This window comes from Anguilla anguilla, chromosome 4 (genome assembly GCF_013347855.1).
Source record: "Anguilla anguilla isolate fAngAng1 chromosome 4, fAngAng1.pri, whole genome shotgun sequence".
Lineage (NCBI taxonomy): Eukaryota > Metazoa > Chordata > Actinopteri > Anguilliformes > Anguillidae > Anguilla > Anguilla anguilla.
In genome coordinates, this window is record NC_049204.1 from 31,150,322 (window position 1) to 31,172,933 (window position 22,612).

A 22,612-nucleotide genomic window follows, 5' to 3' on the forward strand; every position below is an offset into this window, starting at 1 on the left:
CAATGACATTGAGTCTGAGTAACACGAAAAGACACTTGGGCTAATTGTAAATGAGTAGATCGGTGGGTCAATTTAAGAGCAAGAGGTGCCTAATTGGGGCAATTAATTTAATCATTTGCATTTGAATGTCAATAGAATTGGGCCTCACATAAATCAATCTCTGCTTGGAATGAAAAGAGGTAAGGTCAGCCTTGTCTTCTCTTTCTAGGGATTTGCTGAAGCCATGGCAATGGTCTCCTGTGATCAAAATTTTGGAGATGCTGCAGGGGGAGAGGGATCTTTCCCAAGGTCAGAGGAGTTTTTATTGACTTTCCTATCAGGGGAAATTAGCCTTGTGGCTCTGAGGATGTCACAAGATTTCAATCTAAAGGGCTTCACCTTCCCCCACCAAACTATAAATATCCAGGATCACAACTGGAAAATTTTAAAGGAACAGTTAACATTTTTGTGTTATCTTTTAAATGTGTTATCGTTATTGTTGTTATTGCATTTGGGTGGCACGATGCAGCAGTGCATGGCCGCACAACAAGAATACTTTGTTTGAATCCCTGCCGAGGGCCTGTCTGTGTGCGGCTTGCATGTTCTCCTTGTGTCCGCTTGGATTTCCTCCCACAGTCCAAAGACATGCAGGTTAGCTTAACTGGAGAGTTTGTCCTTGGAGAATGACTGGAGTGTAGGCCCTTTGATGGACTGATGACCTGTCCTGGGCGTAGGCCTATTCCTGCCTTTCACCCAATGTATGCTGGGATAGACTCCAGCCGTGACCCTGACCAGGAGTAAGCGGTCTAGAAAAACGTTTTTGTTGGCCGCCACAGTTTTGCAAATGTCTGGTTAAGTTTTTCTTGTTCCATAGACCATATACTGTATGAACAAATAATTGGGCCTATGTCCATAATGCACGCCTGCCGCAATTTTTTCAATTCATAATAAAGCCTATTTAGATACTTGCAGAAGTTTCTAATCTGCAACCTTTATGGCTTTCTGGGGTTTGTGGCCAAAAAGCAAGACGCTTCAGGAAACTAAGCATCTTGTATTTTTCACGAAAATAAAGGATAAGTTCCATTGTGTTGGTTGTCTTTAAAACATGTCTAACCTACTGAATATGCCTTGTCGATCTGTAAGGCCTGTAACATACCCTTGTAAGTACACAAAGTCTAACGTGTATGCCAATACTGGTCTTAGACACTGCTAGCACATGGCCCAGTACATACTTAATGTGCATTCATATGTCCCTGTGGAGGTAATAAACCTGAGTCCTTGAAGGAGTGATCCAGGACAGTTGTGAAAGACTGAGCAGAAGAAAGCCCAAATCAATGAAGATTGCTTCAACCTGTTGTTGCCTGTTATAGTGCCTGTTCTTAAACTTAATTTAGAATGACATGTCAGTGTTACATCATGACTCTGATGCAGCTGTTGCTTTGCCTATGTACATGAGGCTAGAAAGCTGGCATTTTCTCATTTACAGCTTCCAGATTAATCCTCACTCACTTGTCATCTTCTCTCTGAATAAATAGTTTTAAATTTATTTTTAGCCAAACGGAGATAATGTAATATCTGCACATCCTTACTAGATGTACTGTAGGTTAGGCATTCACATAGTGTGGATGGAACAGCATGGTGTTGTAGTGAGGTTTACTCATGAATGGAGTTCAATAACCAATCCGAATTTGTGATGTCAGAGCCCAACTTATTGAAATAACATGGACACGACAACAGTTTACAAATAAAGAATATACATTTATTGTTTATGATAATTGGTAACAGGCTAATTGAAAACAATTTGTATAATATGATGAATAAGATTATACGAGGAAATTATGATTTTTCACATTTCACTGGAACACATCCAAGTTTGAGAGTTGCTTTGGCTAAGTGTAGAATAAAGAGTTGAACTGTATTTTAAATATACTGTACTGCACAGTTAAGTTTCCACAAGACAAACTGAAAATTAGAATAGACCAGTGTACAATATTCCCACATTTGTTTTGTCTTTCAGTAATATGAATTAAAAACAGGCCCAATGACATATCTCAATGACAATCTAAAATTTTCTATTTTCACCACCAGGGGGTGGTCTTTTCACTGTATTTTCTATGTTGGTCTCTGTGTCCCACCCCTCTTCTCGAAAACTATAATTTAATGTTCATTTAAAATACTCGGCGCACACACAGCAAGAGATTGGGGAGCAGATGTGACCCAAACTTCTGAATCAGGCAGGTTACAGTAAATTAGGAATTGTAATACAGTTTATATTTTCGAATTGTATAAAACACTCTTCAAGACACACAGATGGTTATAAAGACTTAATCAGTCATACTGTAATGATCTCTTTTAATCTCTGTTATTAAGACTGGTTTATTACTCTGCAAATATCTCTCATGCCTGCTTTATTTTACACTGCCCACAATTAATGTATTATATCTCTGTGCAAACCATTAGTCACATTTGTACATTTTGGCCAGGAAACTGACTAATGTGGCCAATAAGTCTCCAGATCACCCAGGCTATGTTTCTATAAATCTCATAACCAAAGAGCTACTTGTGCTCCAGAAATTTCTCTGCTTCTTCTTGAAAGCCCTCTGATCAATGAGAGCGTGATGCATCGCTCCCTTCTGGATGCATTGATCACAGATGTAGTGCTGTAATGTTTTCTGAAGCAGCAGCACCCTGGCCATTATCTTTGTATCTATTGCTGGCTCCACAGTTGTAGAGTGTCAGTGTGTGAAGCTGAGCAATTGTTTTGCACCCTGTTCACAAGGCTTCTCCCTAATGTTGTACAGAAAATTGGCTCTAGATTCACAATCTTAAAATGGCTCCAATACAGGTAGAAAATGTACGTTCATCAGAAGCTTTACTAGACTATTCCAGGGACTGATACTGAATTTTGAGGACAACTGGGGAAAAAAGTGGATGCGCTGCAAATGTAAACTGTGGCCTTCTAGTAAACCACCAAGAGCCACATAAACAGAAAGAGGTGATATTGCAATACAGCATTAACTAAATCTGCACTCGCATTGCTTCCCCTTTACCAGTACAATAAACTAATTTACTTAATTTCTTAGTCAATGTTAATGGACTTAATTGCAAATGCAAAACCTTTAGCTTCACTTCCTTCTGGAAAATGTGATGACTGTTTGCATCTACAGTAGACTGTAGGGATGGGTAATGACCATTTTGAAGCCTGACATCATGGAATGTAATGAAGTGTGACAGGGGTCAACTGGACCTGATCCAAACCCAAAGGCAGTGTGAGTTCTGAAAAACATTAAATGGGCTAGGACAAACTGAATCTGAGAGGGGGGAGAGATACAGGCGGAGGGGTTGTATTATTTGTGTATTTAATGTTTTCTTCAGAGGTATTGTGCAAACTAGCAGTGGGACCGCTTATGTGAGTAAACGAGTACCCCCCTGCCAGTAGAGATTTTATGATTTTCTGTACACTATGACAAGCTGATTTGTTTTTACTAGTACTCTGCTTTATTTAACACAGACCACCTACACAGGTATAAGTGAATATGCACCTGACAACTATCCATCTCCTTTCCAATAATAATCATTAATACCCGCCAAATGCTGGTCGAAAATCGCAGTGGCATGTAACTCATTCACTCATTACATTACATTTATTTGGCAGACGCTTTTATCCAAAGCGATGTACAAAAAGTGCATTTCATGGTCATAGACAACTGCTAAACACAGGTTCAGTAAGGTACAATACTTATTTTGTACAGCTATTTCTAGCCAAGAACACAGTTCACCCAGTGAACACTATTCTGACCTAACCTCTACAAAGCCAACTAGGCAGAAGAATAAGCTACAGTATTAGGACAAATACAAATTACCAGAAAGTGCTGGGATGGGGCAACATGTAACAAGTGTCATGAAAAGGGGGGGGGGGGGGGGGGGGGTTTCACTCTTACTAGCCACTTCATCGGGTGGCCTTTCGGTAGAATTTTCTATGGAGAAAAAAATAAATAAAAAATTCAAAAAGGCATCGTTAGGAAATAGTTAATCATGGAACATGGTGCAATAGCCAGATTAAAGTCCTGATGTGAACTTCCCATTTCAAATTTTATTTCTCCAAGATCGCCTGAAATTGTTCTCACCTACCACAATTGGTCACTTGTGGGCCTGTTTTCTATTTTTAAAAGAATGTTCCTTAAATGTATATCAATCATATTTTGGAAATCCTCACACAGGGGAATAGCTATCTGTTTTAAATAGCTATAAATAGCATTAGCTAGCTATAACTAACACGTTACACACCTACAGCTAATCCACCAAGTACAGTAGTTGTGTAGGCCTGTGTCATCACAAAAATAGATCTAAATATGGCTTGTATTACACAGTAGCCTATCTGAAAATAGTTTCATTATAGCTGACCTAACCCTGAAAACAGCTTAGATATCAGCTCACAAACGATTACCTTTAAGAAAAATCATTGCATTTTGTATCATCCTCTGTCGTTAGTTTATGCTTAAAAACTATTAATTGTTGCAAGGTTACTGGTCAGGTAGGACAGCTGATGGTACTAGTATTCATGATATGAAAATACTAAGAGGTGGCTCCACAAAATTAATTGTTATACCAAAGTGAAATACCCATTAAATAAATAGTTATCAGTTATCCTGTTATTTTTTGGTCTTGTCAGTTTCTTCTGGAAACATTTTTCATAACTAGTGGTCCTAGGAACACAAATGAGGGGTCTTACCTAGCTGATTTCAAGGCACGGAAACCATTTCTGACCTTATGTTGCAGTTTTAAGGTCATTGTGACCTTCAAATCCAAGTTGGCCAACATCTGCCAGCTGGAAAATGTCTAATTGCAATATCTTGGCTCCTATAGCTCAGATATTGAAGTTTGAGTCTATTGGGTTTTTTGATAGTGCTAAATTAATTTGAGGGTTTCCAGATGATTTTAGGTCAATATCACCCTCTAAGTTCAACATTAAGGTAAAATGTAATCACCCATATCCAGTGAAATAAGAAATTGGCATACTGCTGCCATCTGCTCCCAGGTTTCATCCATTTTGATGGCTTTCTATATATGCATTAAGACCGATGTAATTTTATGCTGTAATAAAAGTGAGAGATTAACTTAGGTCAAGATCAAGGACGGTTTTCATTACCTAAGAGTGGTCAAACAGTTGTTTCCTGTAAAGTTTCACTACTCTAATGGGTGTATGGATTTTGGTTGCTGCCCTGGGGATGACACTGAACAGCCAAGATCAGCCAAGGTTCCACATTTGTGTACACACATCAAAGCATATTTCCATAAAGGAGAAGAAAGACTTTATTGTAACTCCCCATGAACCATAACTGTACTATAATCTTGCCTGCTCATTATCTCACCACAGGAAACACAGTTGGGCAAGTGAAAATGAAAAGTAATGAAAGTAACTTGCAAACAAACCATCTGTCTGTAACTTTCAAAAAATCAACTTTCAAGCCACAGTTGCCCTGCCCATAACAAATGGTATAAGTTGATTTATAATACAGATTTTATTGAATATAGGCCTAGCACTTTTCATGAAACCCAAAGACACTTTACAAAAAGATTAGGTAAAAACTATATCACAATGTATTAAATTAAACAATTTAGTACAACAGTAGGTTCAACATATTTTTTATTTTTTTCACTTGGCCAGTCAGGCAAGTAGGTTGGAAATATACTTGCCCAAACAAAATTTCTACATGAAAAATGTAGAAGTTGCTGAGCAACAGAGCTGCTGTAACATTAAACATTTTATTGTATTGAAAAATACACTTGTGCCATCTCTGTAAGCATATCGCACTGGGTTAACCTTTGTACCTGAGACACGATTACACTGTATTATGGAGAACCTAAGGTTTACATAATTCTGACTCCAATTGAATGTTTTGCAACTGAACACTATCTCTTAATCATACTTGCTGACTCCCTGTCAGCACAGTAAACAGTCTGTTTTCTTTGGGGTCTGATAAGAGGCAGACTTCTGTGAACAGCCTTACAGTAGAATCAACTGGACTTGCCTGGTTTATTGGGATATTGTTTACATAGAGAACAATGCATAGTGGGATCATTGGATCATTCTCAACCCAGATGTATTGTTTCCTAGACTGAAGAAATGCTTGCGAAAGTTTTTGTTTATGGCTTTTGGGTCTTTCACATTCGCCATTCAAAATTGGTGGCAATCTGTAACTCTGATAATTTGTCTCATCACAGAATTTTTCTACCCTGCATACCCCAGTGACAGATAGCTAGCTATTGTTCAAGAGTTTTGCTCTTCTTATGCTATGATTGGTCAGACCGGACCCACTTGGAAATGCCTCTTTCCTTTTATATACAAACACGCCACACACACGCTGCTGTGCTTGCTTGCAGACGGGGCACACATAACCAAACAGAAACTGAACATTTAGCAAACTGAAATGGTGAATTTGCTTTGAATTGTATCGGGCAAGTCATTGGGTGGTTGTACTTGCCTGACACATGGCTTTACTTACCCTGGACACTTGATCAACTGTTAACATTAAACCCTGAATACAGTAACATATTATTATAGAATAAAACCAGAGGAGCAAGAGCCAGTGATTGATCTGTTTTAGCTACTGTTTGACATTCAGTGACAAGTCCTACTAACTTGGACTAAGAGCACTTCTGAGCTGAATTCCCTGGGAATATACCTGGTCTAAGGATCTCCTGATGGTGAATATGATCCAGAGAAATGCATCATATGTCAAAAGTGGCAGAAACATAACCGTGATCGTGAACGTATCAAACAAGCTGCCGATATCCGACAGAAGGTTGTCACTAGATTTGATACACTTTGATAAGTGTATCAAAAAGACTCCAGAGTCTTTGTGTATAATGTAATAAACAGTGCTTATAAGTCAGACACATTTGATACATGTGGTGAGGCGGTGAAGGCTGCCATATGCTCAGTAGCGTAAGTGTGTCAGTGGCCAGGAATGACGCATGTCGCCCTAGACTCCTAGCTCTCACTGAAAGAAGGGGAACATCTGTGTCATGACACCGCTTGGCCCCATTGGTGTTACAGCAAACAGCCCCATCCCCCTGCAGTTTCATAAATGTTTGGCCTCAAGGAGCAGCGAGCAAGGTCTGTTGATCTGGGATGTCATAGCAAGCCCTGATATCAGGAGTGTAGTGGTCAGCTGCATTGGTGGCAATGATGAGGTACTCCCAACTCAACTACACCGTGCTCTAAGTACTTTAGATATTTATGATTTAACAAGCTGGGTTGAAGAGGCAGATACATACCTCATTCTGCATGTGAAGTGAGCAGTTCCAGTGGAGGCATGTGAGATGTTTGATATTGTCTCTAATGATACTAACACCATAGCTCTTCTGCTGCACTACACCCCTTACTTTCTTGCACTGGAGTTAAAGGAGCCTTTTCTGGCTTGTACAACAGTGTCCCACCTGCTGCATCCAGGCAAAGCCACTTATCCTTGATTTTATGCCAATTCAGCACTCCACAACGGACCTTGCATAGTCATGCAGGGTGTTAAAGCGCATCTCTTGTCCTGTCTGGATATTGTTTAGTGTTGTGAGAAGCCGCGTTCTTAGGGGTTAGCCCTGATCATCTGTGAGAGGGATGTGTGAATTTTAGATAATGTATTTTGATAATGTTTAACTCTCCCAAAATAGTACTCACCTAGGAGCCAGCTGTTACTCACAGCCTGTGTTTCCCACGCTGCTGTTTTGCAGAATGAAGGTAATCATGGGTGGATACTGTCAATCGGGCAACAACATTCAGCAGTGCCATAAGGCATTGCAAATGATTTGTACATGCTGTAAGCTAACATTTGTGCAGTCTATTGCCCCAGTGAAGTTTGGGAATCCACCCAGGGAAAATGCTTGTTCTTCCTGGCCTCCAGCGTGGTAGGGAAACTGAATGTGTCCTGGAGCCAGATGAATGATGCCCCACAGGACCGCAAGCAAGATGCAGCTTAACAAAAGCTCTGATATGCTGGATCTATTGGCAAGTTCTCGTCGGAAGGTCCCTGTGGCCTGAAAGCCAAGGGTGGAAAGGACGTGTACAGGTATAGGTATGGTGTGGTTGCATGTTAGTTAGTCTCTGCAGTGTTGGAGAGGTTTGGAATGATGGCTGTGGGTAAGCAATGGTCGTCCATTCAACCTATTGTGCAAAGAAATCATTATGGTCCCTAAAAAACATTTTTGATTTATGAGAAACTTAGAGGTCTTCAGACTTGTTATCTGGTTGGTACTCAGGTCTTGAGACAGATAATTTATTACTAGAGGTCTTGTGACTGAATCTGTTAATCGAAACTCAGAGGTCCTTAAACTTGTTACCTACAGTAACTCAGTATTCAGAGGCCTTTGACCTATAATCTACTGCCAGAGGTTTGAAACTTTACTCAATACTCAGAGGTCCCTTCTAATGTTGAATCTAATGTTAAAATGCAGAGGTATCTTGCAACTTGTACCTAGCTGTGAGTGAGGTGTGAGGGCTGACTCAAATTCAGGTATACAGTGCCTGGAACACTCTTGCCTAAGAACATATGCACCAGCTCTTGTGGGGTTTATAACTGTACAGACTTGACTATAGTACCAGGACAACTGTTACACAGATTCTCCCAAATGATGGCTGGTATCAGGAGAACCATAAAGCAGATTCTCCTAAATTAGGACTATGATACCAGAGAACTCTTAAGCAGAGTTTCCCCAAATGTTTCTTTGGACTTCCCTTAAATGCAATCCTGAGCTAGCCTTCCACATTATACACTTCCCATTGTATACCCAAATAAGGTCTGGACAGGAATCCCCACCAACAAGAGACCCCCTGCTCTCCTCCAGGAGGTATACTCGACCTCCCCTGAAGACACAGGGGAACTATTGTAATCTAGCGACAGTGATACAATACTTTGGACATTGAATGGGATCTTATGATTTTACCGATACGTTTCTGTGGAGGTCCACACGGTGGTCCTCCTATGATCCAGACACTTATGTAGGGATATCTCTATGTATAAATATTTTACTTTCCCCTCCATACATACTTGGGATCATAATCTTCATATACCACCTCATAACAGCTTAGTGTGCTTGTCTATATAACACAAATCTCCTGCATTTCACTTGATATTATGCACAGTCCAACACATTTATTATATCGTCTACAGTTATTTACATGCACATAAATATAATGCTTTCTTTTAATCCATAATCTGTGCATTTCTCAGCCCAGGCTTCCACCGTTTGTACCGGAGGTGGTCTTCCCCAGGGGGTTTGAATGAGTGTTGGGTGGGGGTTGTGAGACTATCCAGTGGTAAGCTCCAGGCTATGGGACAATTGGTCTTTTCAATTGTGTCCACAGCCTTCTGATCTTTATGAATCCACCGGAGTACAGGCAATGGAATGATCAAAGTCCAGGGATAGTCAAAATTGTACATCACAGAACTGAACAATGCAACTCAATGGCTTTTATTAACTTGCATTGAAATGTTCTACAATTAAACAAATTATTGCGCAGGGATTTGAATGGTTGATTTAATTGACTTTAATTGTCAAGCTGTCATTCTTTAACATGGATTCAAATAAGCTGTCTTTATGCAGAGACAAGTAAATTAATACTCTAAAGTCCTGGGTTGGAATGGTCCATAAAAGAAAAAAAACTTTCCACTCAGTTATCTAATTATTGCATTGTACTTTCTTGTAGTTAACAGTAGGAGACCTCTCAATTCTGTAAACTGGAATCCGCCATAAATGAATGTGATAGACATATGGATGTGAACCCTTTATGCCACTTACTTTTATTTCTACCATAAATCTGCAGCAGAGCAGGCTGGACCCAGTGACCCTTGCACTACTCTTCTATAGCTCTGGGGTCAGTGAAGAAACTGCAAGAGAGTTTCAGGAATTCATGAAATGGCATTAACAGCTCCAGTAAAAATGACCTCTGTGGGGAGATAGTGACTGCTACTGCAGTATGGGCAGGTTCAGAATATCAAGAGATGGCGTACTCATGTTATTATCACTGAACTGAAAGCCAGGCTTGGCTAAAGTTAATGTAGAAGAGCAGAATTTATATAGCCTATTAGTCAGTCAGTGAGAGAACTGCACTTTGTGGTCCGCAGTCAATTTATTACTTTCATGTAACAACTCGTGAAAACATGAGAAAATACGCCCTCAAAAACTACTTATTTTCATTACATGCACAATATTTCTCTTTAATTAAAGAAGTTATCACATGGTTTATGTGAAATTAAACATTAAACAGTGGTCATGTTAACACAGGATTCTGCAAAAAGAAAAGAGAAAAATGCAGAAAAAATATATGCTGTAAACTATAAATGCTGATATTCTGAATTTGTTTGATTGCAACGGGTGACCCAGACTTGACCACAACAAAATAATTACCCCCGTTTCTTTCAGCCAGTCATCTTTCATTGTCTGAGATTGCTGTTTATTGATCATAATATTTAAACTGGGTGGTAGCATTGCAAGATTCAAAGAGAAAGTACTTAGTTTGATAAGTCAAAAACAAGATGCGGCACTAGGTAGCTTGTTCAACCTGAGTAAATTAAAACATACATTGCTCCTGGGGTTTTTCATACCATTAGCCTCTGTGTTAAAGTGTCTTTTAATGGCAAAATGTTATTTACCTTTCATCTCTCTTCTGCTACAAGTGTCATAATAAAACTATGAATGACATATGAATACATTTATTCTGTTGTTATTGTGAGTTGGTATCTTATGGCAAAAAAACATTTATCAGAATGCAAGCAAAAATGTTCTGCGTTCCAAATATGCAAAATTCCATGAGCTAGCACAGCCACTCTCTGAAGTGGCTGCTGGGTGGTTAATTGTTAAGGCACAGCTCTAATGCATTGATGGACTGTAAAGTTCAGTATGGAGTCCTGATCACAGCAGTGTCAACTGTGGTCAATAATGCGGAATTGGTGTATTGCAAGGCAGCTTTATTTGTATAGCATATTTCATACACTGGGGCAATTCAAAGTGCTTTACAGAGTAAAAAAAAAAATACAGTAAAGGTAAAAGATTTACTATTAAAAATTACAAAAGTACAGACAAGAGATACAAAAAAAAAAATACTTAAAGTAAACTAGTGCATTTCAAATCAAGTGAAGTAAAAAGATAAAAGAGTTTGGATCCTGAACAAAAACAATTTAAAATGAAGGCTATTTAAAAGCTAAGCTGAAAATATAGGTTTTTAGCCATTACAGGGTAGAGTAGGCAGTGTAAAATAGGAACGTTTTTAGCTTTGACTTAAAAAGTGGTTTGAGTCAGGGCTTGTCTAATATCATCTGGGAGGTTATTCCAGGTCTGTGTTGCATGATAACAAAATGCGGCTTCACCGACAGCCAGTAGGCCCCAGATGTCCTAAGGATCCTAGAAGGTTTATATGGCACAAGCATGTCAGATGTATTTGGGCCCAGAGCCACGGAGTGATTTGTAGACAAGCAGCAAAATTTTGAAATCAGTTCTCTGAGTGACTGGTAGCCAGTGTAAGGATTTAGAACTGGTGTAATGTGGTCGCATCGCATCCTAGTTTTCGTCAGTAAATGATTCATGTTCGTTCAGGCTTTGCGAGAGGGCTGCAGTGTGAAAAGTACTTTGCAACCATCATATGCTTTAGAGGAGAGTGCAAGCTTCTCTACACACTTTACATTTACATTTATTATACTCTCCCAGATTGCAGCATGGATGTGACTGTGTTTTCCAAATAAATAATGTTGAGAATTCCAAGAAAGTAAAAAAAAAAGAAGCAGTTTCTTACATTACTGCTGTTTTGCAAATATCAGAACACATGCCATCTTTTTCAATTCGTGTAGTTTATTTTCTGTTATTTACAGTCAAAAAGGGATTGTAGCATAAAGAACAAAGGGTCAAGTGAGGGTCATTTTGAGTGTGTGCATGCAAAATCAGTAAGAACCTGCTGGGTTAAACAAGTCTCTTGTCTTGGTCTTCTGCTCAGATCAAATTGATTGTAAGAAGTTCTTATTGGATATACTTTGAACAAGTTCATCAATATAATCCAACAACTGCATTGGCTTCCTCCAAACCATTGTGATGATATTTCCACTTCTGCATTTGCACGGCCACAAGTGTGCTTAAGATCGGCTGGAGACTGCAGTTATTAAAAGAACCATCAAGTAGGCTGCCAAGAGCGGGATTTGTTATTCAGAGATGTAATTAGCTCTGCCTATGCACTGTTGTTACAGGTTGTAGAACAATAGCGCATATCTCATTTTAGATTTTTATATTCCTGTTTTTCTTTTCACAACTTGGAATGCCCAATTGTAATTGTTGTGCTTTTCTGCTGCAAAGTCTTCCAGTCATTTGGGAGAGTGCAGACTAGCATGCCCTTCCTCTGAGAGGATTACAACCTCCCTGGAGCCCCACAGTGATAGACATTGCATAGACAAATCTCCACAATAACAAGGCCCGCTGGGAAAACTGGTTTATTGGATACACAGTGCCTTCACAAAGTTTTCACCCCCCCATTAATTATTTCTCATTTGAGAAATTTCTGTCGCAAACCCAAATTAAATACATTTCTAAATCAGAATTTATTTCTACTCCAATATAAATAATCTTCTATAATGTCAAAATGAAACTAAGAATATGGATGCCTTCAAATTATCTTAAAAATAAAACCCTGAAAACCCTAATTGATGAGTATTCACCCCTTATGAATTAACTACGTGAACTGAGCCAGGTGCTCAGGTGCTTCTGTTCTCTTGAGAGATTACACTGCATGTGTTAGCAAGGTTGACCTGTGTTGATTTTGAAAGCACCTGTGTTCAAGTGCATAATTGCAGAATTAATATCACTGACTGTGATCGTCACAACTGAAACAACATATCACATCACTTGTTGTCACGAAGACTGGTGGACTGCCTGTAGAAGTTTGTGATGAAATTGTTGGGAGGCAAAAAGCAGGAGGTTATTAAAGGTTGACTTCCGAGAAGCACTATTAAAACCATTGTAACTAAACAGAAGAAATATAGCACAACCAAAACACTACCAGGTTTACGCTGTCCTATCAAACTGAGCATCCAGATGACAAGGGCAATTGTAGCGGGCCTCTTAGCCACTGCTCTGACAAGACAAACAATGAGTTGCAGATTGGCTGATGAGAAACTGTTCTATCAAAGACTTAAATTCTACTGAATGTATGAAAAATTGCTGATCTGAAAAACACCGACACTTTTCAACTAAAGTTGGAGCAAAATGACATGATGGAACGATCAGAAAGGCCAACATCTAAATATACAAATAACATATAGATAGGCCTTTGGGAACAAGTCTTCTCAGGCATATTTCCAAAATATTGACTCTGGGGGCTGAATGCTTTTTTAAATGAGAAATGAAATTCTCTCTCTTTTTTTTTTTTTTTTTTAGAAAACAAAGTTGGCTAAAGAATACATTGTCATAAATTTGCTGAATGCATTGGTTGGCGAAGGGGGAAAACAACATTTCTATGCATTAAAATTTTAAGGTGCAGTGGGACAAAATGTGAAATATGCCGGAAGATGAATGCTTTCTGGAGGCCTAACTTTCAGAACTAGGTGTAAATGGGTTGAATTCATGGATCCATCCTGCCTCGTGTCAATGGTGCAGGCTGCTGGTGGTGTAATGGTAAGTGTAATGTTTTCTTGGCACAAGTTAGGTCCTTTAATACAAGTTGAGCATCATTTGAATGCCAGAGCATTACTTGTACCCTTTTTTGGATGGATACTTTGGATAATGCACAATGTCACAAGCAAGCATCTTCTCAAGCTGGTACCATAAACATGACAGTGACTTCAGTTTACTCCAATGGCCTGCACAATTTCCAAAACTGAATTCAGTAGATCACGTTTGGGAAAATCTTCAGGAATTGTGTGGAATAGCATGATGCCCTTAAGTCAGCATGGAAAATCCCTGAGGAATGTTTCCAGCACCTTGTTGAATCTTCAAAGGATTAAGGCTGTTCTGGAGCCATTAGGTAGTCCTAATCAGTACTAGATAGGTGTACCTACTAAAGTGGCCTGTGCGTGTGTGTACCTGTATATATTTTGTTGTTTTTGCCGTTGTTTTGGCTCTATACTCCATCACATTGGATTTTAAATAAAAAGAAATATGAGTTTAAAGTTCAGTCTGTCAGCTATATATTTTTTTAAGGTCCATATCAGGTGAGCTGTGTACAAATTACAACCCTAACATTCCCCCCCATTTTAACATTCTAATTAAATAATTAGTAGGACACAATGAACTCCTTTGAGGAGTAATTTGACACAGGGAGCATGGTGATTTGCTTCCTTTAATTAAGTAAATGATGTGTTAATGGCAATAAAATTGGCTGTAATTCAGTAGGCTTCTCCATTGTGTATTATGTAACATTAAATATGTGTGGATAATTGGTAAGATACTGTGCGCTTGTGTTCACATGAAATCCTGATTAAATCCAAATTTCAAATGCAAGCTAATGCAGTATCACTGTAATCATAAATGTTTTTTTATTTATTTATTTTTTTTTAGATATAGCTTTGAGTTAAATATAAACATGGTGTCATTTGAACTTGTGAGTTTTTAGATGTAAATAGAAAGTGAAGATACCGTCCTTTCTGATTGGTGTTGGTTATTCCACCATCGGAGAACAGGAACAGTGAAGAGCTGTTGGGAGCTCTAGGGATGGGACACTCAGCTGGCAGGAGTATACTGAATGGAGAGGTTCAGTTGGAAATTTTTTTATGGCCATTTTGTTACATGGATCTAATGACAAGAAAAATACATCAGCATAGAGCCCTGATCCCAGAACAGAAAAAACCAACCACGTACTGTAAACAGCTGTTAAGTCAGTGTTAAATCGAAGGGTGTTTTTTCAAAACAAAGAAGCCCTGTGATGGGTTGTGGAAGAAGACTTTTTGACCTTTTCTTCTTTAGTCTATTTTATATCTTAAAAAGCTACCCTCAACCTACATTAAACAGATCCAGTAACTACTGCTATTTGTGAAGAAGGTTAAACATGGCGGCATCACATGAGCACTAACAAATGGTGCTTAGAGCCACCAGGTCTTCTCCTATCCAGATGCACCAGTCTACACAGCCTTTAGTTCACATTCCAGATTGCAAGTGGTTAGGTTCTGCTCGATATTACAGGTACTGAGTGAGAAACCCACGCTGAAGTGAGAACACCTATGGCAAACTGTGTGTGTCTGTGAGTGAGATTTTTACTTATGTTACAAGTGAGTAGAGCAGGAAGCATTGGATATCTGCTAATGTCAATGCCTAATGTTATCTTGAGTATAAAGCTTTCATCTCATCTTACACTTTGGTATTCAGTATCATTTTGGTCGATTCATTTCCTAACTTCAGGTAAGTATTGTAATGCTGACTCACTGGAGGAGTCCTAGTGTTTCCCCTAGAAAATTCTTATCCGTGAGTGGTGGTGTGGAGGAAGGGAAGGGGGGGTGGGGGTGAATGGTGCACATAGGGGGTGGTGGTGTTTGCACTCAACAGCATATGTTAATTAGAGTGCGCGGAGAGTAGCCTCATCCCAGTTGAGACACCAGCCCTTCAGTGCACATTCTGCTCAGAGAAAAGCGGAGTGAAATTTAGAAACAATGGTAAATTTAGGTCCTTGCACAACTTTGCGTACGCTCTGCGTAGTGGGTGCTGAAGCACTCATGGCTGCCTCCAAGGACTGGATGTTTGGCTCTGACAAAGCCTTGCTGTAATTAGCAGCACTGCTGCTTCTGCAAGCATCTCAGTATCGCTACTATTTTCGCTATATTGTCCTAGATATTTGCCGTAAGCAGCGTCTCATCTAGTCGCTTTGATGTGAACTGATCAGTTTTAGAATGTTGCAAACCATAGGTTTATGCAAAGTGTTGCCAGTTGCTGCTCATCAGGTTGCAAATATTTGGTCTGAACTAGCCTTTAATATGCGTGGAATGTGAAGCAGTCTTCAAGGGGGGGAGGGGGCAGTTAGTGGGTGCTGCTTACAGAAATAAACAACTACATGCAAAAAAGTCTTTTTTGGTAGGGGAAATTTTATTTGGGCAAGCCACCCAAATAAAGTCAATGCAAGGGAAACACAGGGATCCTGATTAGAAATGTTTGATTAAATGATTACATGAATGGTGCTTTTACCACTGAAAGATATGGGATGTTTTTAAGCATTAAACCTAGCTACATTCACTCACTTTTTAATTAAGCCAAAATTCACTGATTAACCATGATTAACACAATTTCTGTGGCAGAAAAAATGTGTAGAGGGATAATTAATATGGAGGAGATGGAAACTGGCTGCTGTGACAGTTATCTTCATGCATATATATATATAATCAGTTTGCCATGATGATCTTTATGGTCCTTCTGAATAATGATAAGCCTTTATAACCGGAATAATTCTACCAACACAATTCTGTTTGTGCTGTGATGGATTATTTATGCATTTATTTCAGTTTGATAATCTGATAAGCAATACTGTGTCAGGTTCTGGATTCTTTCTCTTCTAAAAGACAGAACAGGAAGCAATACTTTCTGATTGGTGCTGTTTTGGATTTTATTTAAACTATTAAGCAGCAGCATGGGTGACACATTCATGGATGTATTTGATAAATCACTATTACTTTTATGTGCTGCATAATATTATGGAATGTTCCAAATTCATAAGCAAAGAATTATTGGATTCAATCTGACATTTTTATTTAAAAAATGAGTTAAGTGATTCCATTTGGTTTCGTTACCTTCTGAAACATTAAAATGTAAGATCCATGACGGATTAAGGGAGCTAAGATATTTTATTTATGAAAACTTATTCCCTATACACAAACAGTTCAGGTGTCAAACTATGCTTAGATGTCACAATTTTTCTTTTTTCGTTAACTTTGTAAAAGCATCTGTCTTTTTGCAGTTCATGTCACCTAGATGTGGTCTTAATTGCCACCCTGCAGCACAAATGAAGATGCTATGGAGGGATGGCACCCTAAACACACCACCCCTCCACAGATGCCTTTCAGCTTGTTGCACAGGTGTCCTCACCTGAATTAAGCTCCCATATTACTGTATATTAAGCCATTTGTGAACTTGTATGTGTGTTACTATATTGCTAACAGGTAATCCTGTTACACCGGGGTGCTCTCCTAAAAAATGGGAGTTGAATTGAAATGATGTTAATTGGGCATATAATTTCCATTAATGTACTGTACATGGACTAGCGAGTGCATTCCTGGAGAGAGAAAGTCTGGCTGGCAAAAATAAAATTAACCGTCACTACAAAAAAAACAAAACAATAAGTGAATAAACACAAAGCAGTAAGATATACATTATGAGTTGGGGGAAATTGTTTTGTATAGTATAGTATAGCAAGTCCTTAGCACACATGCACAGTGGTAGCTGTTACCATGAACAATTTTGTTTGGCTTCTTCTGCTGTTCTTTTCTACATCTACACTCCACCACTGCCAAAATGGCATTACCAAATTTTTTATTTGCCAAATTCTCCATACTCTCTATAAGGAGACGGGGAAATCATCAAGGCAGCCACCTTAAAATTGTCTGCCGTGCATGTTTCTATGTACAAAACTATAATATGGGTATATGTAAACATGCAAAGCTGAAATTCTCATATCAGTAAACTGCCTATTCTGAGCTCAATTTGTAGAGGCAGAACACAAATGGCAAACCCCCAGCTACCACTAGTGAAGATGAAAGCTAACCCTTTCTCACTGATAGACCACTCCCATCCCACCGCACGATTGGAAAGCTTAATTGGGGAGAGCGAGGGGTCAATGTCTGGGTCAGAAGAGAGATGATTCAGAGTTGAATTGTCTCACAGACGTGCGCATTCTCTCTGCAGCAGCTGGGAGAGAGAGATAAGGCAAGGGAACAAACAATGGCAATAATGATGTTCTGACTGCACGGGTCTCAATTCTCCTTCACCCACACTCCTACTGGCTCTAAAATAATGGGCAACAAGCTGGCCATACTTCTCACAGCTGACCTTGTGAAGAACGTAAATATGTCACTTCACACGCTAACGCTGGTATGTTTCCAATATCTGCTATACTTATGGGGAATTTACTGTTTGCCAGTGGCTATTGATTTTTTTTTTTTTTTTGAGGCAAAGTAAACCATTTTGAACTATGTCAGTTATTACTGGAATTGAGAAGGTAATGAGTATGGACGATCATGCAGGCCATCCAGTGAAAGTGCTTGTCATCTCATTTTGAACCTGCATAGTCTATAATGTGAAGTGACAGCCAGCTGGTCCCTTTTCCCCCGGACTGTCACTCATCAGGTCTGCCCGAGGCCCCATATTTTCATTGGGTCAGAGGGCTCTCAAAGGACAATGTTGACCCAGTGCCAGGTCACACTAATAAGAGCCTTATTTGTACTATTAAAGCTAAGGTGTAGGAAACTCACACACATGAACACTGCACACACTAGCAGTTGTTTTTTTCTGACAAAGACTGCTTTTATATAGTATTCCCAAATGCATCTTCAACATGGCAAATTCCTCAGAATCCATCGGGGGTAATGGTAAAATTATAATGAGGGATGCTATCAGTAGTGGGAGGGATCATTTATCAGTGGGACAGAAATCGGACAAGAATCCTGGAAGCTACATTCTGTCATTGTGTCAGACTGGTAGACTGGTGGTAGAAGCAAGCTAATGACATTGTTCTTGTGGTATAGTTGTCTAGATGAATGTTTATAGGGTACTTGCCTGCAGGTTTGATTCCCAGGTGGAATATTAGCATGCAACCCCTGAACAAGTGCATTACAGTGCCTCTGAAAATGTCTGTGTAAATGGGGGATGCAGGAACATGAGCTATGCTGTAAAGCAAATAAAAGCTGTAACTGAGTATGGTGCTTTGAAATTTCTCCACGGTGAAACCAAAATGTATTTTAAAAATACCATTTAATAAAATCTGTGAATCTGCACTTTAACCAAATTTGAATTGATTGATTGATTACAAATCAAAAATTGAGGGGTAAAGAGCCAAATCAAGAAGAGAGAAAAAGCCTGTCCCAAATCTTGTGGCGCTCATGGTAAATTTTCATCATGCTGCTAATGAAATATTAATTGTATTTAATTATAATCATACATTTGAATTTAGTTTAGGCCTATTTAAATTTGAAAATAAAAACAAATTATCTTTCAGTTAAAACAGCAGTAAGAGCTAAGAAGTAAGACAAATGTAATTTTAGTGAAACATTATAGGATGAACAAAATACTAGTCTGTGCTATACAATGTACAACTAATTACATTCAAACTACATGTGAAACTAACACTTAAATAACACTAAGAGCCTAACACTTGAAATGTAATGCTTATCAACGGTTTCAGTAACATTACATTGCATTTCAAAAACTGTATAACAGAATTGGGTTCACAAATTTATTTTTAAGGGAACCAATTTCTAGGTGATATTGTTGAGTGCTTTGAGATGGGAAATAAAATCATGACCACTCCCGCCCAATGAATCTCGCAGGTATGTGATGTGGTTGCTCCTAGATGCTTTCCTGCAAAAACCCACTTATTGCAACCGCACTTTGTAAATATTTGCCAGTGGATGGATTATGTGGCGATGAACAGAGAGATGAAGAAGGCTGGCAAGGCCTCCTATTCCTCTCTGGTGAAGCCATTCATAAATGACCAAAAGTCAGAAGAATTATGGATTTATAATTATCTTATTTTAGCTCCGTTCTGGCATAGGACTCACTGGTTTAGTATACAATATATGGTTTCCAATAGTTATTAAATGGTGACTGTAATATTTTCCCTTAACTGAGCCCCTTTCTGAATGCAGGGTTCAGTGATGTAAAAAGAATTAATGACAGGATGCTAGTTATCTCGTCTTATACCAGATAAAATCACAACTTTTAATGGGAAATATGATATTAAATGAGTAACTGCAATGGGAGGCAGCAGTATCTCATAATAATAATAAAAATAATGATGATAATAATAATAATTCTATTTTGAATAATATTTTCACTGCACTATTAAAGAAGTATAGATTGTTGTTACACGTGGGAATACATTTTACAACAATTTAATTGAGAAATTAGTTTAGGAACTGTTTAATGTAACAAACGCAAGTAAGTACATATACACACTGTCACATGCCAGAGTGACACTCCTGGGAGGGAGATGTGGCAATGCTGCGGATTTCTCTTACAGCAGTACTTTCTGTGGTTGCTACAAATTAAGCATAACCAGCCCCCCCCCCCCCCAAAAAAAAATGCAGCTTTAATTCAAGCCAAATGTGACCCATGATTCAAAGGTTATACTTTTACAACAAAATAATCACTCGGAACCATTAAAACAGAATTCTTGATATTCCTTGACAATGTTTGTCTTCAAGAAGAGATGTGGGGTTACACAAATACTGTTGCCTAGCTTTAATCTTGTGAGCGTCTCAGTACCTATTCGCCATCTTGATTATTTATTATTACTGACTTTAGAAATATGGTTTCTAAACCAATGTCCATGCCCTAGTGTGCCTGCCCCACTACCATTTTTCTCAAGGTTAAAGCAATTGGAGGCAGCAAACCCACACATAACCTCACCAGGCATGCACTTTGTTCTGCCACAACTTGTTTTCTTTTCTCCACATTCCCATCGTATTCCACAAAGAACATTATCGTAACAATGCTGTGAATTTTCGTGACTGCAAATTCCTGCGGACCCGTGCAGTAAAAGGCAGAGTATTATGCATGAAATGCGACCTTTGCCGAAAAGGGTCCTCACTTCTTGGATCACTACCAACCATTTGATGAACATCTTTAAGAGAAAAAAAAGGCAGTAATGTTCACGTTTCCAATTAACCTGCTCCTCTAATGTAAATGCTTCAATATTTGCATTATTTCAATTTGCATTTATAGTGCTTCTTGGAGAGGTCATTTAGACTTCTTTCGTTGTTTCCAGCATTATCAATAACGGCATACACACAGAAGGTGTACACAGTAGACAATATTAAAGTCTGCCTGGCCATACTCCCCAGCAACTTTCAGCACTATAGTGTTTAAATGAGCTTTCTAAAGCTATTGAGTGTCAGGTGAAGCAGCAACAACTGTTATCAAATTTGCACTCATCTTCAACTGGAGGGAAGCCAATATTAAACTCTGAGGTTTGAGAACAATTTAATTTAAGAAACTCTGATAAATGAAATGTAAATAACAACTAGAAGTATTAATTTATTGATATAGTCTTTATGTGTACAGAATTTTTATTAGCGCCTTATGTGAATCTAGTCCATTTCATCATAAATGTATTGCTCTTGGAGCGGTTTTGTTATCTTAGAGAAGGGGCCAAATGATGAGGTTGTTGAACTCCTGCAGATTGTCCTGCCAAAATGTCAGCTGACTCTACAATAAAAACAAGACAAGAAAATACTGTTATTTCAACTATGATGTTAGGGCCCTACATACACCAGTTCGTGATAAGATTAGCATCATTTTGGCTACGGCAATTGATTGTTAAAATTTTAATTTATGTTCATTCTTTCAATACTTTGCAAATGGTTTTTCAACTGCATTTTGTTCTTTGTGCTAAGAGGTGAATAAGATGCGGTTTTAGTGCAATGGCTATGGAACTGAAGTTCAAATCCTATTTGAAGAAGGTATTAACCTGATTTGCTTTAGTAAGTAGCCAACTCTATAAATAATTTGTAAAAATGTAGGCTACATTGCTCTGGATGAAAATAAATAAAATTGCATGCATATGCGCCTCAAGGCATTGAAGATATTGTGTTGAATTTTGTTGAACCATTGTAAAGCTACATTAGCACAGTAGGAAAAGTAATACTAATTCTCTATTCACTAAACCATAGAACTTTTGGGCTTTCGGTACAGGCACAACAGGAGCATTCTAGGCCACATATTGTTTTGAGACGCACGATTAATGCGGATTCATCTGACAGTTCACACTCATGTATACACGTCTGTTGAAAAATTCACAGAAATAACCTTGTGGTATAGCTAATCCATTGTATTTGTGTTATTCGGTACTATACTACTAATTGTGGCTTTGCCTGTTGTTCAGTTACTCTATGCATCCACAAACAGCTCTGTTTCAGAAGCAGAGGTATGAGTAGGCCTATATGGATTGGCTCATACATTTATATGCCACCCATTAATCCACTGAAATAAAGTCAAAAGGCTAGTTGGAAAGTAAATGGAAGAACGGGTAAAGTTCTGGTTTTAATGGAAAGTCTGTAGATGTCAACTGCAAGGCAGAACAAGGATACGCTACACACTTAACCTCCCCTGAACCAATTGTTTTCTCTTTGCCTCTATTCATCGAGCCCTTCCCCAGAGCCACTTTGTATCCGGTCATTTTGAGCTGAATTCCGGCTGAACTGCCACCAGAGGCCTACAGTCAGGATCCTGTTTCAAAGAAAGAAGGGAATGCAATTATTATAAATATTATGTGACTATCCTTTCAACTTTGATGTGTCCTGATTTGCATATGACTGATTAAACTGTATCCAAGCCCACCCTGTAATGAATGATGCATTAATTGAAATGGGTTCAGTCATCTTACTTGTGAGCAATAATGTCTCTGTCAGGAGTTCAAGTGCATATGGATAGTAAGGCAATACTAGACATTGTAAATACTTCTCAT